Here is a 15,765-nt window from a genome sequence, read left to right as displayed (position 1 = left end):
GTTCAACCTAATTCTTTTTTCAAACTTAAATCATACTATTTTTGAACTGAGTTCTTCCACCTAATAATATATTGTGACATTTGCATCACCATTTTTAGTAGTGCCCTCAAGTGGATATACCATAATTTAGTTAACCTAGATGTCCAATATATAGGTTTACTGTTCCATCTTTATCTTGTTTACTCAACAAACATCCTTTTATCTAAGCATACCTATGATCCCTTTTTTTAGAATGCACTGATTGCAGCGTTGTTGGTTTTTTTTCAATTATTGCACAAAGGTGGCCTGTTCTGGTCATTTCTGAGATAAAGACCAAAGAAATCAGCATATGCAGTGATTTTATACAATACCTTGTCTTTGTATTTGAAAACACAGAGCATGCTTTGCCCTCTGACACAATACACTTTGCTTGCAACAATTGCATTGAGCTGGGTCCTAAAGCACACTAAGATCAAAAAATGTGACTGAAATACATACTTTGGAGTTGGCAAGTGATGTCCTTTCTGCTGTGAAGACACTCCAAGAAACGAGGAGCAGAAGGGAAGGAAGTTGAAACTGTAAGAGGACTGCATAGACGGTAGCTAAGACACTCCTCTAGGCCTCTAGATTCACAAAATGTTAAAACTGGATAGGCCCTTGGAGATTGTCAAGCCCAAGCTGCAGACTTTTAAAAAGATTGGGAAATGGGTGCAGAAACTGGAAGGGACTTGTGCAAGGTCACATAGCAGAGAGTGGCAGAGCCCAAACTTGAACGCCAGTCTTCTGAACCACACTACTGGAGGCGTCTGTTCCCCGCCTTCCCTGTGAGCCCGCCTACATCTCCCTTTCAAAGCTGCAGGCCAACCTAAATTCTACAGCCAGAAAAACCTAGAAATGTCTAGGCTGGAAGAGCCAGTTATTAGAGATAACTTAAGGGCCAAGTTATTAGAGATAACTTGTTAATAAGAATAATGACAAAGGCATTTATTAGGTATTTACTAAATGCAGGGTACACACTAAGTACTTTATATGCATTTATTGTGTTAAGCCTCATAAAGATCCTACAAAGTAATATTACCTTCAACTGCAGTTGAAAAATCAGAGCCCAGAAATGTGAGGTGATTTGCCCAACATCACACAGCTTAAACCAGGTCTGTGCGATACCACTGTCCTCTGCGGCTTTTACATCACTCTCAGAAAAGCAGTTTAGAAATGATCTGAATGAGCAACCCCAACCTCTGTCCCAAAACCCCAGGGAAAGGCTGTTGTGACTGCTTCTGACTATAGCCCTAGGACATTCAAAGAGGGGACACAAGGATCTGGCCTGCCGTGACCCTCCCCAACCCCCTTCTCTGGCCAGCTGGAGTGAGCCTAATGACTCTGATCCAGCAAAGCCTCCAGCTCACTCAAGCTTCACCCATTAATTGTCTCTCCCCAGGTATCCTCTAGGTCTAGAGGGTTTCCCAAGAAACACGGGGAGAGTCTCAGTGCCACCAGCTAGCTGAGTCCTTTCTAAAACTGGTAAAGTTAGCCTGGCCCCACCCTCACTAAGGAGAGGTGGAGGAGGAGCCACAGGGAAGCAGGCGGGAGGAGTGAGCTCTTCCTCCATAGCAGAGGCACTGGGGGTCTCAAATGAACGAGGTGAATCCTCAACAATAAGCCATTGGTAATGGTAATGGTAATGAACCATTACCATCATCCCAATAAATGGCTGACGGCAAGAAGAGGTAAAAGGAATGTGGGCTTTTGAGGCAGGCAGACCTGGGCTCAAATCAAAGTTCCACCACTGAGATGCTGTGTGAGTCTACACCAAGTCCCTTCTCCTCTCTTCCTTGTCTATACTATGTGGAAAACATGTGCCAAACACTGCGTACCAGGGACTTTTTATATACAGCACGTCAGGGAACCTGCGCAATAGTCCCTTGACTATAATTCCCATTTTACACATGAGGAAGCAAAACACTTACCCAGGGTCACCCAGCTAATAAGTGTCCAAGTTCAGATGCAAATCCACATCTGCCAGGCTTTACTGCTAGCACTCTTCTTACGGTTTACAGATTGCCTGCATTTCCACAGTGGTCATTGTACTCATACCAGCAAAGATGTACAGTGTACTCGCTAGGTGCCTCAGTACCTCACTTCTCTTATTAGAGAAGGTACCTCACCTTCTCTTATTTAATTTTCACAACAACCCCGTGGAGTGGATACTATTTTAACCCCATTTTGCAGCTTTGGGGTGAAGTCAGAGAGATGAGGCAGTTCACCCAGGGTCATGTAGCTAGGGAGGGGTATAGTTGAGAAGCCGAGCTTGTCTGACTCCAGAACCCTCTCCTTTGCCCTCTACACTAACCCGCCTCTCTTTCCAAGATGGCCAAGTAGGTGTCTCTATCTCTGAAAGAGGAGAGAGCCAAGGACTAGCAAGAGGTAGTGAGTTGTCCATGGCAACCCAACAATTGAGCAACTGAAACCCAGGCCTTTGAGTCTTAAACCCGGGGTTACTTCCCCCACCCATACTACTGAATCCTGCGCATCAGAAAATGTCCTTGTCAACTGGATATTTGGAAACCTTATACCTAGCTCCCCCAGGGAGACTGGGGAACCCCTCCCATACCAGGCCAGGCAGAGAGTGCTGAGGGTGTGGAGGAGAAACTTGGCAGGATACTACCTGGGGAAGACAGTGGTTGAGCTGGTTACCCAGGTGCCTGGAGCTTTGGAGACCTCTGCCTTGGTCTGCCTAAGCCATGTACCCCTAGCTGGGAAGGGGGTGTTACAGAGGAAGCTGCACAGGAGGCCTGGGCTTCCCTGGCTGGCACAGCTCTCTGCTGTGATTTCTGCTGAAAAACAAAAAGTTCAATCCTCTGGGCCTACTTGCTAATTACCAGTAATGACATAATAACCATTGTGGGCCCAACAGCCAAACAGCCCCAACTAGAAATTCTGCATAGCTCAGGCTCAGGAACAAAAGATTTGGGCACTCCAACTGAAACTGATGCCCTGGCAGAAAATATCAGAAGCAAAAGGGCTTTAGGGTTGACCCAGCCAAAGTATTATCTGGCCAATGGAGAGGATGATGGCTACTCATACAATTACTTATTGAGAATTATTTATCTGCATCGTATAATGCCAGACCCAGAGAGAAGAAGCTTCATTTTTTTCATTAAGTCGCTCCACAAATATTTATTTAGCACCTATTATGAGCCAAACACTCTTCTAGGTACAGGGGATGTAACACTGAACAAGACAGACAAAAATCACTGTCACCACCGAGCTTACCATTCCAATGGTGGGGGATAAATGATAAACAAATGTTCACTAAAATACAGTATGTCAAAGAATGATAAGTGCTACAGAGAGAGAGAGAAAAAAAACTGGCCTCGAGGGAAGATGTGGAATGGTCATATTGTGGCAGGAAAGGGTGTTACCATTTTAAGTTAGATAGGAAGGGCCTTACTGAGAAGGTGGACATTTAAACAAAAAAAAATTAAGGACATGAGAGAGCAAGTCATGAAAGTATTTGGGGGTAGAGAGTTTCAAGCTGAGTGAACAACAAGTGAACAGCAAGAGCCCTGGGGTGGAGGTATGCCTGGTGTATTCAAGGACTTGCCTGAGATCATAGACCCAGTCATTAACAGAGCTGGAGAGGAAAGGAATCATACGCAGACTGATCACCTGCTGTGTACTTGAACTCTCTTAAGCCTTAGGACAACTCGGGAGGTAAACATTATGCTCACCATCTCACCATTTCCCAGGTGAGGGGGTGAGACCCAAAAAAGAGAAGTAACTGATCCACATCACACAGCTGGAATGGGCAGCCTGCTGGGGCCTCCCTGCTTCTCTTCTCTGGGTCCTCCCCATGCAAATCCTAAGTATCTGTTGAGTGAATAAAGGAATGAACGAATGAATTCCTCAAGCCCTGCCCTCTCAATGAACTGTTTGCAGGCCAGCCTTCTAGTCTCTACTAATCATAGTATAATAACCACCACAATAACTCCAATGTACCAGCTGTGGACTGAGGATTTTACCCAAATTACCTAACTTAGCCTCCCTCAGGTAATCGTAAGAGAAGGTGCTAATATTTTTCCCATTTTACTAGTGAGAAAACTAACACTCACAGAGGTAGAATTCCCTAGAGATCCCACAGTTGGTAAATGGTGAAGCTGGGATTTTTTTTTTTTAATTTTATTTATTTGTTTGACAGACAGATTACAAGTAGGCAGAGAGGCAGGCAGATAGAGAAAGAGGAGGAAGCAGGCTCCGTGCCAAGCAGAAAGCCCAATGCGGGGCTCGATCCCAGGACCCTGGGACCATGACCTGAGCCGAAGGCAGCGGCTTTAACCCACTGAGCCACCCAGGTGCCCCTGAAGCTGGGATTTAAACGGAGGTCTGTCGGCTCCCAAATCCCTTCTTTTAATCCTGTAATATTAGTAGAAACCTCTGACATCAGTCCATCGCCTTCTATAAACCAGAAAACAGAGGCTCAGCTAGGGCAGACGAAGAGCTGGGGGAGGGCTGTGGCCCTGCAGCCCCCAGTCTGGCATCCCTGCTACTCCACCCCGGGGGGGGGGGGGGGGCGTGGACCAGGTTTTCTCTTCTAGGCCTGCCTATTTCAGCACTTCTGCAGAAGTCTTCGTGTGTCACCCCAGCTCCTGGAGGAGAGTTCCAGGGAGCTCAGCCTCCACCTCCGCCCCCTCTGCCTAGGCCTGGGTAATGCAAGTCCCTTTCGACTCTGCCTTCCCAAAGCGCTTGCAAGTGGCATGAACCAGAGGTAGGCGGAAGAGAAACTGTCCTCCTCCTGTGGTTCCTGGAAGAGAGACGATGCAGGCTAGGTGCCAGGAGCGTAGGATGGGCTGGGGGCAGGGGCCAAAACCAGGCCAAGGGTGAGGATAGGGTGTCACAGCCAACCAGAGAGGGGAGCAGGGGAGGAGGGTAAAAGATGAAACCGGTTCACTGGGTGTCGTTTGTTCAACAAGAAACTGTATCAAGTCCCTAGACTGGAAAGACGCAGGAAGAAGAAGGTTCTTAGAGGCTGCATTTATAATAGCATTAACGATACGGACCAACCACTAAGCCCCATAGTGCTCAGCACCAGACTAAGTGCTCTAACTACATCATTGCCAGTCCTCAGCAATATCAGCCCCATTCTTTTTTTAAAGATTTTATTTATTTATTTGAGAGAGAGAGCATGAGCAGGGAGAAGGTCAGAGGGAGAAGCAGACTCCCCATGGAGCTGGGAGCCCAATGTGGGACTCGATCCTGGGACTCCGGGATCATGACCTGAGCGGAAGGCAGTCGTCCAACCAACTGAGCCACCCAGACATCCCAATATCAGCCCCATTTTACAGCAGAGGAAACCGAGGCTTGGAAAAGTGAAGGGACAGCCCAGGTCCCTGCATCATAACCATTCGTAGGGTAGTACCAAAAGGGTCTGGAGACCTGGGTCCCTGCTGTGTGACCTTACACCATGAGCCACCCACTCTGATTTGAGGCTCCTGCATCTGTACCACAAGGGACTTGGTCAGCAGTCCCTACTGTACACTCCAGGAGGGTCAGAGATCCATTTCTGCCCAGACTATGGGGCCTCCCACAGATACGGGACATCACACTCTTCTCCCTGTCACCCAGAAGAAAAAAAAAAAAAAAAAAAAAGAAGGCCCAGCTATCTACTTCCAGGGGAAAAAAATAAAGCCACAGATTTTCAAAATATTTGTCCCTGTTTCAAGGCTGCTGCTGGCTTTGGCCTCCAGCCAGGAAGGGGCCCCTGGGGTGGGGGAGTTGGGGGGAGCCCAGGCTTTAAGACTGAGAGTCCTTGGGCCCGAGGCCAATGGGGGCAAGGGGCAGATGGGGGCGAGCTGGGCAGTAGGCCAGCACCCCTCTGGAGATTTGGGCTTGTTTCTTAATCCTTTCCTCCCTTTGTTGACCAGCCGGCTGTCAGGAGAGGCGGGGGAAGCAAGCGGGTGGGACCAAAGAGACTGTGGAATCCGAATACTAAGAACTGAACTGGAGCCCCTTTTTATGGTTGTCCATTACATGGAGACACTGGACAAGGCCACTGGGGGGATTATCCCATTGAAACCACCACCCCTGCCTGGATGGAGAGCCTGCTGTCCCCAATTTACTGAGGTGAAAAGTGGTGCAGAGAGGGCAGGTGATGAGAGCCAGGCACACAGCTCACAAGTGGTAGACCTGGCAGGGAGCCCAGGTTGTTGACTCCCCAGAGAGGCAGACACTGGGACTGACTAGAGATGGGGAGTAGGGTGGATAGGGCCCTAGCAGTCCTAGGAGAGCAGGGAGATATGAGGGTGATCACCTCCAACATGACCCTCCCCAAAGCCCTGAAAGATCTAGGCCCTGCTGCCCTGCCCAGCCTCCTCTCCCTTCACGGCCTCACCAGCTGTATCAAACCATATAGCACATATGGACGTGCCCTGAGCACATTATGGGCATTTAAGCCTTCACACATACTGTTCGACATGCTTATGAAGTTGTTCCCTCCACTGCCCACCTAGAGAGCCTTTATCTATCCTTCAAATCCCAGCTCAAATGTCCGATGCCCAGAAAGAGTTGACCACCCACTCAGCTGGGCTCACGCAGAAGTGCTTCATGCTTCCTGAGTGGCGGGAACCCCCTCAGAACCCAGCACAAAGTCAGTGCTCAATAAATATTTGTTGTCTTTAGACAATGCATTTTATCACTGAATCTGTGAGGCAAGCAAAACAGGTTTTCTTGTCCTCTCTCTTGAGGCGCAGAAAAAGGAGGGCAGGAGAGAGGGAGTGACTTCCCAAAGTCGCGTGTTCGGTGACACTGGTGGAGCTAGAAGCCAGGCCTTCTCTGCCCCACAGCCCCTGCCTGGCCCCTCGCCCCAAAGAGCTCTCTCATCCCTGCCGCACCAGCCAGGATCACCACAAGTGACACTCAAGGCAGGAGCTGAGGCATGGGCCCTGGTGGCCTGAGGTCTTGCCCCAGTATCCAGCTCAGACATTACTGCTGCCTGGGGAAACTGAGGCAGAAGGTGACAAAGACTGACAAGTGGCTTTACTCCCCCAATCCAGCTCCAGCTCCGGCTTCTCCTGGACATGTGCCTCAGCCAGAGACCCCAGTGAGCCCCCGAACCCCACAGACCCTAAGACCTCACTCTCACCGCTTGCGTCTCCTGCCTGCCCTCTGCAGTCCAGGATCACATCCTGCTGGCTCAGGTCCTAATGTCCTCCCAGTTCTCCCCATCTCATGGCTCCGTCCAGGCTGCCTCTCCGTGTCGCTCACCTGCAGAGTTGCCCCTGCCTCTCCCCTCCCATTCATCCTCCACACCAAACCATCCTCCCAAAATATAAGCCTGACCACATCGTTCCCCTATTTTGGGGAAGCCAGGGGAAGCCCCTGATGGCTCCCCACGGGCTCTGGGGTCAGTCCCCCTAGCTCTCCTGAGCCTGTCTGTCTAGAACGCCGGTCGTGACTCTGTAAGCTTGGCAAAACAGTTCCCTTCACTAGGAATGCCCTTTCTCCTGGGCTTTGCCTAAGGAGATAGTCCCAGTTCACACCTCAGTGCCTTGATCAAAGGTGGAGGTGGTAGTTCTGTGTCCTCCCCACCCAGCTAGACTCTGAACTGGGGCAGGATGGCGAGGCAGAGACCCCACAGATTCATTTCGGTGCCCCATGCCCAGCACAGGGCCTGGCAGGGGTCGGGGGGTGGGTATGAGGGAAAGCAGATGGCTAGGAAAGGGAGGTACCTCTTCCAAGAGGCCTCCTCTTTCCCTTCACCCTAATGGTGTCTTTCAGAACCTGTCAGACTAGCTGGCTACCTGCCTGTCCCCAGCAGGCCCCTCCCAGACCCGGTCTCCATTGTCCCAAGAGGGCTATCTTTGTAATCCTAAAAGAACACTCAGAACTATGATAATAACAATAATTACTATCATTGGGTACCCATCACGTACCTCATTGAATTATTTAATCCTCATAAGAACTCCAAGAGGTACACAGGTTCTTTTATTATGCCCATTTTATAGATAAGGAAGCTAAGACTCCAAGGTTAAATGTTTTGCCCAGGGTCACAGAACTAGTAAGCAATAGATTAGGAATTCAAATCCAGGTCTGACTCTCAACCAATAGGCAATGGGGCCTTCTCCTGCTTCCTGTTGTTCCCTCTCTTCGAGACTCTTTGAGCACAGTGGGGGTGGGGGGGTGTTAAACAAGGTGTGTGTGTGTGTGTGTGTGTGTGCGCGCACAGGAAACAGTCCTGTAGCCCTCGCCCTGGAGATAGAGCAGACTCAGGCACCATCTCTGCCCTCCTTGGGGGAGGCAAGAGAGTTTTACACTAAGAATTAGGGCCCTGGGGTGAGCAGACTTGGGTCTGAGCTCCAGGTCTACCCCTAAATAACTGTGTGACTCTGGGTAACTCACCTGATTTACTCAGTACCAGTTCCCATGCCCGGAAAGCAAGGACCATAATGCCTGGACTGCCAGGAGGACTAGATGAGATAATGCAGCTAAAAGAGTATATAAGGGCACTTGGGTGGCTCAGTGGGTTAAACCTCTGCCTTCAGCTCTGGTCCTGATCTCAGGATCCTGGGATCGAGCCCCACATCGCATTGAGCTCTCTGCTCAGCAGGGAGCCTGCTTCCCTCCACCTCTCTGCCTCCCTCTCTCTGCCTACTTGTGATCTCTCTCACTCTCTGTCAAATAAATAAATAAAATCTTAAAAAAAAATCACACATTTTCAAAACTTGAAAAAAAAACTAATAAAAGAGCATATAACAACCCAGCCAGCACACACGAAACATCCGATGACAATAACACATACAGTGAATAGGGACTCCCAGGATCCCGAGGCCAAGAAACTCCAGGTCCCTCCCTTGAAGCCTTCTCAGCCAGACCCAAAAGCAATAGTGATAATAATGCCTGATCCACCCATTTGCTCATTAAATCAATCTTCCAGGGAAGTGTCCTTCAGTGACCGTAGGTTGGAGGTGAGGCAACCGAGGCCCAGAGAAGGTAGATTACTGAATCAAGTCTGCCAGCAAAAGACTGGGACTTCCACCTCCACTGAGCTGTGGCAGTCCTTAGCCCAGGGCCCTGGCCAGGCTTCTGGAGAGTCTGGGGCTCCTGACTCCCGGATTCTAGTCCCAACTGGGTGGGAAGTTAAAATAGGAGAAAGGAGCCAAAAAGAGGGACACTTAACTTGGCCCCCTCCCAGAATGAGCTCAGGACTGGGAGGAAACCAACAATTACCAAGCGGGGCCCTGCACCGGGCACTCCGCGCTGGCTCCTTCCCACAGCCTGTGGGAGAGATGTTATGATAGGCATGTTGCAGACAAGGTCTCCAAAACAAAGAAGTCAATGGCTTGTCTGAGGTCACACAGTGAGGAAAGTGGCAGTCCTGGGAGGCAGAGTCCCTCCTCAACCCTCCCACCTTCAGCCCCAGACCTCCCCAGCTGCCTCTCTCTCCTGGGGAAACCTAGAGGCCCCAAAGCTTCCTCCCCATTTCTAAGCAGAGGCCCTGAGTCTGGTTGGATGGGTGTGGTACTCCGCCCCACCCTCCGTTCAGAGGACTCAGAGCTCACTTAACAGAGCCCTCCCCCTGAGGAACTCCCAGTCTAGTGAGCAAAGAGAGAACGCCTGTTCTCTGAGACCCTCTGATGGTGGTCGCTTTGTGTCACTGATCCATTTAACCCAACACAAAGCACGGTGATGGGGCATAGGGACAGGGAATAAATAAATACATTCGCTCATTCAGAAATGTTCACTGAGTTGCTACTACAGGCCCCTGTATCCTAGGTGCTGGAGATACAGCAGAGAACAGACACACAAAATCCCAGGCCTCCTGGGGCTTACGTGAAGAAAAGAACAAACATCCTGTGTCAGGCACATGCTGAGATTCCCATGTTATAGAGGCGAAACTGACCTGCGGAGAGCCCCCCCAGCTACAAGGCGCAGAATACGGATTCCTGACCTGTCTGGCCCCAGAGACCTTTGCATTGGTCCCCTGTCTCAAAAGTCACCACCCAGTGTGCTAAGGATGTGGGGAGAAGTCAGCTGGTTATGGTAGGATTCAAACGTCGCAGAATGCCCTCCCTCAGTTCTACCCACCCCCCACCCCCACCCACTGCTAGGCTCCCTGGACACCTCCCAGTGACCTCAGTGATGCAGGACAGGCATTCAAATCAAGGTTAAGGCCGTGAGGCAGTCATTCAGGCAAACCAGTACTCACCCAGCAGCAGCCAGTGGGGTCATCCAGCCCGTCGGGGAGAGGCGGGGGAGCCATCACCACAGGGACACATGGAAGCAAAGGACAGCAATGAGACATGAGCACAACCAACAAGGACACTGTTTAGGGCCCCTCTTCATCCCGGGCAGGGGGGAAGCATCCTGCCCAGCCCCTGCCTCCCGGGCTTGGCTAGGGCAGACACCCCCTTAGCGGGCCATCTGATCACGTGATAGCATACCCAGAGCTCCTCCCAGACCCAGCCCCGGGGAGGCCAGGGACCCCTGCAGACAAATATTCACTGAGTGCCTACTGTGTGCCAGGTGTTGGGTCTTCTGTCTGTTCACGTCTGTCTTCTTCAGACGGTGTCCCCTGCCCACAAGGAGCACATAGAGCAGGGAGGGGGCAGGCATGTGACTCCTGCATGAGTTACAACTGTGATGAGTGCTTCAATGAGGAAGCTTACGAACCCGGATTCAAACCCTGGCTCTAACTCACTAGCTTTGTGACCTGGGGCCCATCTTCCTAATTCCTCTGTGCCTCAATTAGTCATCTGTAAAATGGGGATATTTTAGTGCCCACCTCCAGGGTTGTCAGGAGGATTAAATAATATGTAGAAAACATTTTGCACAATGCTTGGCACAGGGTAAACTGTGCCAATAAACTGGTCATAACTGGCAGCTACGGTCATTACAAGGAGCTGTAGGCCTGGGTTCTGGAGGGACCTGGTGTGGGTCAGGCCACCACCTATCTGACAAGGTAGGGATTAAAAGAGACAATAGAAGTGAAGCTCTGGGCCCGGTGCCTGGCCCGTGTAACCTGTCAGTAAATGGTGGTGGTACTCTTCGGGCTGTTCTCCAGCTCATCCCCAGGGTACAGCCTCTCAGCCAAGGGGCTATCAGAAGTGCCCTCTCCCCACAAACATGCACCCAGAATTGCAACTTTGGACTGAAAAATAACCAGCATTCCCACCTGATGCTACAACAATCTCACCTCCTTTGACCTTCACAATGACCGAGGAAGTGGATGAAGGCAAAATTCTTACTACTCCCATTTTACAGATGAGGACAGTGAGGACTCCTCTCTGTGTGCACTTGGCGGTGTCCCTTCAGATCTCCAAGCCTAGTTAAGTGGAGCAGCCAGGATTCCAACAGACATCTACCTGGATTTTGTTCTCCGGGCCTTCCCTTAGTACCCCCCCCCCCCCCCGCCTAGTGCCTGTACTACTAGCAGGACAGCCCCAGAAAAGACTCTGAACCTCTCCAGCACCAGACCTTTCATCTGAAATACTTATCTAATGGTCAGCCCAGGATCCGAGCTGTTTCTGACCCAAATTCTTCTTCCATGGGCTCAGCCGCTGCTACCATGACCCTCCCTCTAACCTTTTACCTCATTACCAACTTCAGCCACAAATCCATTGGCCAAGGAATGTCTGCACTTAACTACCAAAACCCCCGTTTTATAGATGGAAGAACTGAGGTCCAAAGGTGAGCCATACATCCAAGGTCCCCTTTCCGTACCCAGATCATTTCCTTGGGCAGTCAGGGGGGGCTGACTGAGGAAACCCCAAGTAAGGCCCTGACCTGCTCTTCCTCCCCCACATACACCAAGCCTGTGGACGCCTGCACAGTCTGTCCCCCAGCTCCCCAGAATAAATATCCCAGAGTTCCGAGCTCACCCAGTAAGGGCCAGGCAGGTTCCAGAGGTAAAGTGGGGGGTATCATGGGAGCCGTAGGACCTACCAGGTGGTTACTTCCCCTTTCAGCTGAGTCTGGGCTTTGGGGTCAGCCAGAGCTTGGTTCAAATCCCAGCCCAGCCACTTCCCAGCTGTGTCACTCTGGTCAAGTAGATTCACTTCCCTAAATTCCTGAGAAACAGGAATAATACCTAGTCCCTCATGGGATTATAAGGATATCAGTTAATGCTGCATATTAAAGGCTTAGCATAGAGCACAGTGCATAGTAAATGTGGCTCTAATTATGATTAGAGAACACGGGCCAAGAGCAGGTCACGAGGGCCCATCACACTCCACCTTGCCCTTGCCCCATTCTTCCCCCTTCCCTTCATGGCAGGTAAACCAGGTCCTGGAGGCTCTAATAATGGGTGCTGAAGGACCCTTTGAGACTCTAGGCTCATCTGACCTTCTCATTTCACAGAAAGAGAAACTGAGGCCCAGGGAGAAAAGCGATGGGCCCACAGACTATAAGGGAGTAGAACACTGCCCCCTTTACTAAATAAACATCAGAATCCCAGGCCCAAGGAAAACCCTGCGTGCCCCACCCCGACTAGGGGACTATCATAAAGATCCATTCTGCAAGCCTTCAACCAATATCAGGCCTCCATGATCTTTACGGGGAGCCCTTTGTGGGTACCCCTGTTGAGCTCTGCGGCTAGCAGACCTATACATGGTGCTCAGGAAGGGCTTAGCGACAAACCCATGCAGTTCCTCTTCGGCTCCACAGAATAGCTCTGCTCAGGCTCTCCTCAACCCCACCCCAGGTGCTCCTTGCATCTCCCTTCCTCACTGCTTCCCTGGCCTCCATCTCACCCCGAAGTCTGGGTCCCATCAGCTGGGCACAGCCGCAGCCAGCAGAGCTGTGGGCCTCCAGAGGCCTGTACAGCGTCAGCATCTTCCCAGCCAGGCTGGGATAGTCCTGCCCAGCACAGCCAGCCAGGCTCCTGGCCAGGGTCCACTCTGCAGAGTGGGTGCTGGCCCTGCCCTTCCAGGGGCCCCACCCCCACCGGTCTAGCGGGTGCAGCGGCCTGGGCTTCCTGGGAGCTTCTACAGGCACCTGCAGCCTATAGGAGGGAGGCCAGCCTGGTCTAGGCTGTTCAGGGATGGGCTGATTGGGAGAAAGACGGGTGTGCCACCGCTTCTCCTCACTGACTATCGCCACCCCCATGCAGGTGCTCCAGCTGCCCCTCACATTGCTGGGTCCTGGCAGGCTCTGCCTGGCTCCTAATACACAGAGGAAACCTCAGGGCATTCTCACCCCGTTCTCTTCTTAAAACACTCCCACTGGCCTGCTTCCAGGCCAGCTATCATTCTGGTCACTGCACACTTATTACCTCATCTGATTCTGCTAATGCCTGTGAGGTCTGGATTATGGACTGAGGAAGAGCTGGGGACTCGGAGAGGGGAAGTGACTCATGCAAGGTCACACAGCAAAGTGCCAGGACTAAGATTTAAACCCAGTTCTGCAGCAGACAAAGCCTGCAGGGCACCCAAAGTTTGCTTTCCTTCCCCCTCTCTGTTCCCTAAAGCTTCTGGATCCCCTTCCTCCCAAACCTTCCACCTTTCTCTGCCAAGTCTCTCCTTCCACAGTCCCAGTCAGAATTAATCTTTCCCACCTCATGGCTGCTGTTAACTGCTTGTTCACCCACTCCCAACAGCAGCAAGGCACAGGAGTTATCTCTGAGGTGTCTGTCTCACTGGCACTCAGAGGGGCCTTGGAGGCAGAGGGGTGACCCCAGTACATGCTCCTCAGACCTGACAGTCTGTCACCTCTATCTCCACCCTCCCTCTACCCCCACACAAATGTCCTCTGACCTCCTCCTGTTGATCCCCTTCCCATCCCCAGCCTCCTGCCCAGGCCTGTAACTGGGGTGAAGGTAGGGAGCCTGCTGAAACCTCAGAGGCTGGGTGCCAATGCTCTGGCCCCTCCCACTCCCCTTCAGTCGCTGAGGATCTGACCCAGACCTGACACCAGGCAACTCTCACAGGGACTCCCAGCTGCCCTAAGCACCAAGCCTGGCCAGGCATTCCCCAAGCCTCCTCCTTCTGGAGAAAAGGGTTCCAGAAGCAGAGAAGGGGTTGCTTTCAGCCCTAGTCCGCGAACTTGAGGGGTCACATTGAGCCACTCCCACCCCAGGGAAGCTGTGGGCCTTGAAATAACACCCCCTCCTGACCAACCCTCAGGAATAGTCCTACCTTCTCCCCTTCTAGGGCAAGCTTAGGCTAGGGTCTGTTTGGACAAGTCCCCACCTCCAATTTGCTAAAGGGGAGAACTCGGGTTCTACCAAAAAGAGGTGAGGTCCTCCGGAAAGTGTAGGTTAGGACGAGAAAACTCCCGAGGAAAGACTGAGGATGAGAGAAACAGGACCGCGGAGAGAGGAGATATGAGGGACACGGGGAATCGGGGAATGAGAGCAAGCAGGAATCTGAGACCGATAGACTGGGGAGACCAGAGACCGAGGAAAGTCCCCCGAGACCAAGCCTGGAAGGGAGCGTGCGGGGCTGGGCCGGCGACAGGAGGGCCATACTAGCTGGCACAGCTGGCACCCCAGCTCACGGGTCCCTCAGTTCCGAAACTCAAAGTCAGTTACGTAAGGGCCGGGAGCGGGGTTCCAGGCCCGGGGGGCCCCCCTCCCGCAGCGCGCCGCCCGCCCTCCCGCTCCGGCGAGCGCTGCGGCGGGCCGGGCTGGAGCCTACGGGCCGGACAGGGCGGGGCTGGTGGGGCGGCACCTGGGGCCGCAGCACTCTGCAGAGACCCGCCCGCGGAGACCGAACCCAGGACCCCCGCCCCAGACAGGCCGGGACCGTCAGGGACCGCCAGCCGCAAGCGACCAGCCGCGGACCCGAGTTCCCGAACCCTTCTCCTCTCGCCCGCGCCCCTCCCCGCACCCTGAACTTCCAGACGTCCAGGCCCCTGTGGACCCCAGTTCGGACCTTGGAAACTGGGACCCTTAAAGCCCCCCTCCCCTGACCCTTAGACCCTGGTCTCGCCCCTACCGGGACCGCACAGGCCCTTGGGAGTAGGTCCATCTGTCCCTCACTCCGTTGCTCCCGGGGACCCGGGATCGCCCCCAGACAGTCCAGACTCACCTGGGCCAGACGGGGCGGGGACCTGGCCGGGCCGGGCCGGGCCGCGTTCTCGCTCTGCGCCGCTCTCGCCCTTTAAGAGGTTCCTGCCACTTTGCCCCGCCGGGGGCCTCCACCTGCACTGACAGGGCAACTCTGGAGTGAGGCCCCGCCCCCGTCCCGGGAGGCCTCCTGATTGGCACAGGCAACTGCCAATCGGCGGGGCGGGGAAGAGGACGGTGCCAAGAAGTGCGAGCGTCGCAACCGGGAAAGGGCTAGGGCTGCAGGTGCGGTCTCCGAGCTCTGAGAGGCCCGGTGTTGACCCGAGGGTCAGGGGAGGATTGGGTAGGGAGCTCGTGGATTGGGTGGTGTGGTGTCTGACGTCATACGGTAAAAGTATGATGCAACTTGCCACGTGGTGCTGCCCCTAACCTAAGGGCTGGAAGGGTGGTAGGAAAGGAGTTGGTTCTAGTGACCCATGGTGAGACTCACCTGCATTACCTGCCCCTCCCCATTTAGTCCTGTGTGACCATGAGCAAGTCACTTCAACGAATCTGAGTTTCCTCAACTATAAATCTTAAAACACTTTCCTGAGAATTAGTGATATATGTTAAGTCCCAGGCACAGGTTTGGTACACAATAGGTGCCCTTCAGTAAGTATGGTTCTTGTTCCTCCCATCCCCATCTTGCCACTCTTGTCAGAAACTGTCTCCCTTCTATGGTCCATCCCACCAGCACTGGAAGGGGCTTACCTCATCACTGGTCCAAGCCCCCTCCCCTTGCTACCTAA

General features: G+C 52.6%; 1 protein-coding gene across 11 annotated transcripts in view; it reads right to left on the bottom strand.

The window, feature by feature from the left end:
* Window positions 1–15,325, bottom strand: part of EPB41 (erythrocyte membrane protein band 4.1) — a 189,916-nt gene extending 174,591 nt beyond the window's left edge. For 8 of the 11 annotated variants that reach the window (XM_082684755.1, XM_082684762.1, XM_082684770.1 and 5 more), the window contains exon 1: window positions 15,000–15,156. The gene's annotated coding sequence lies outside the window, so the exon portion shown is untranslated. Of the gene's footprint in view, window positions 1–14,906 lie in introns of all 11 variants that reach the window. The other 3 variants (XM_082684772.1, XM_082684774.1, XM_082684768.1) reach the window with 3 other exon arrangements.
* Window positions 15,326–15,765: the final 440 nt, after the last annotated feature.

Source organism: Mustela nivalis, assembly GCF_964662115.1.
Source record: "Mustela nivalis genome assembly, chromosome: 10".
Classification (NCBI taxonomy): Eukaryota; Metazoa; Chordata; class Mammalia; order Carnivora; family Mustelidae; genus Mustela; species Mustela nivalis.
The sequence above is the reverse complement of the archived record's forward strand: the minus strand, read 5'-3'. Positions and strand labels throughout refer to the sequence as shown.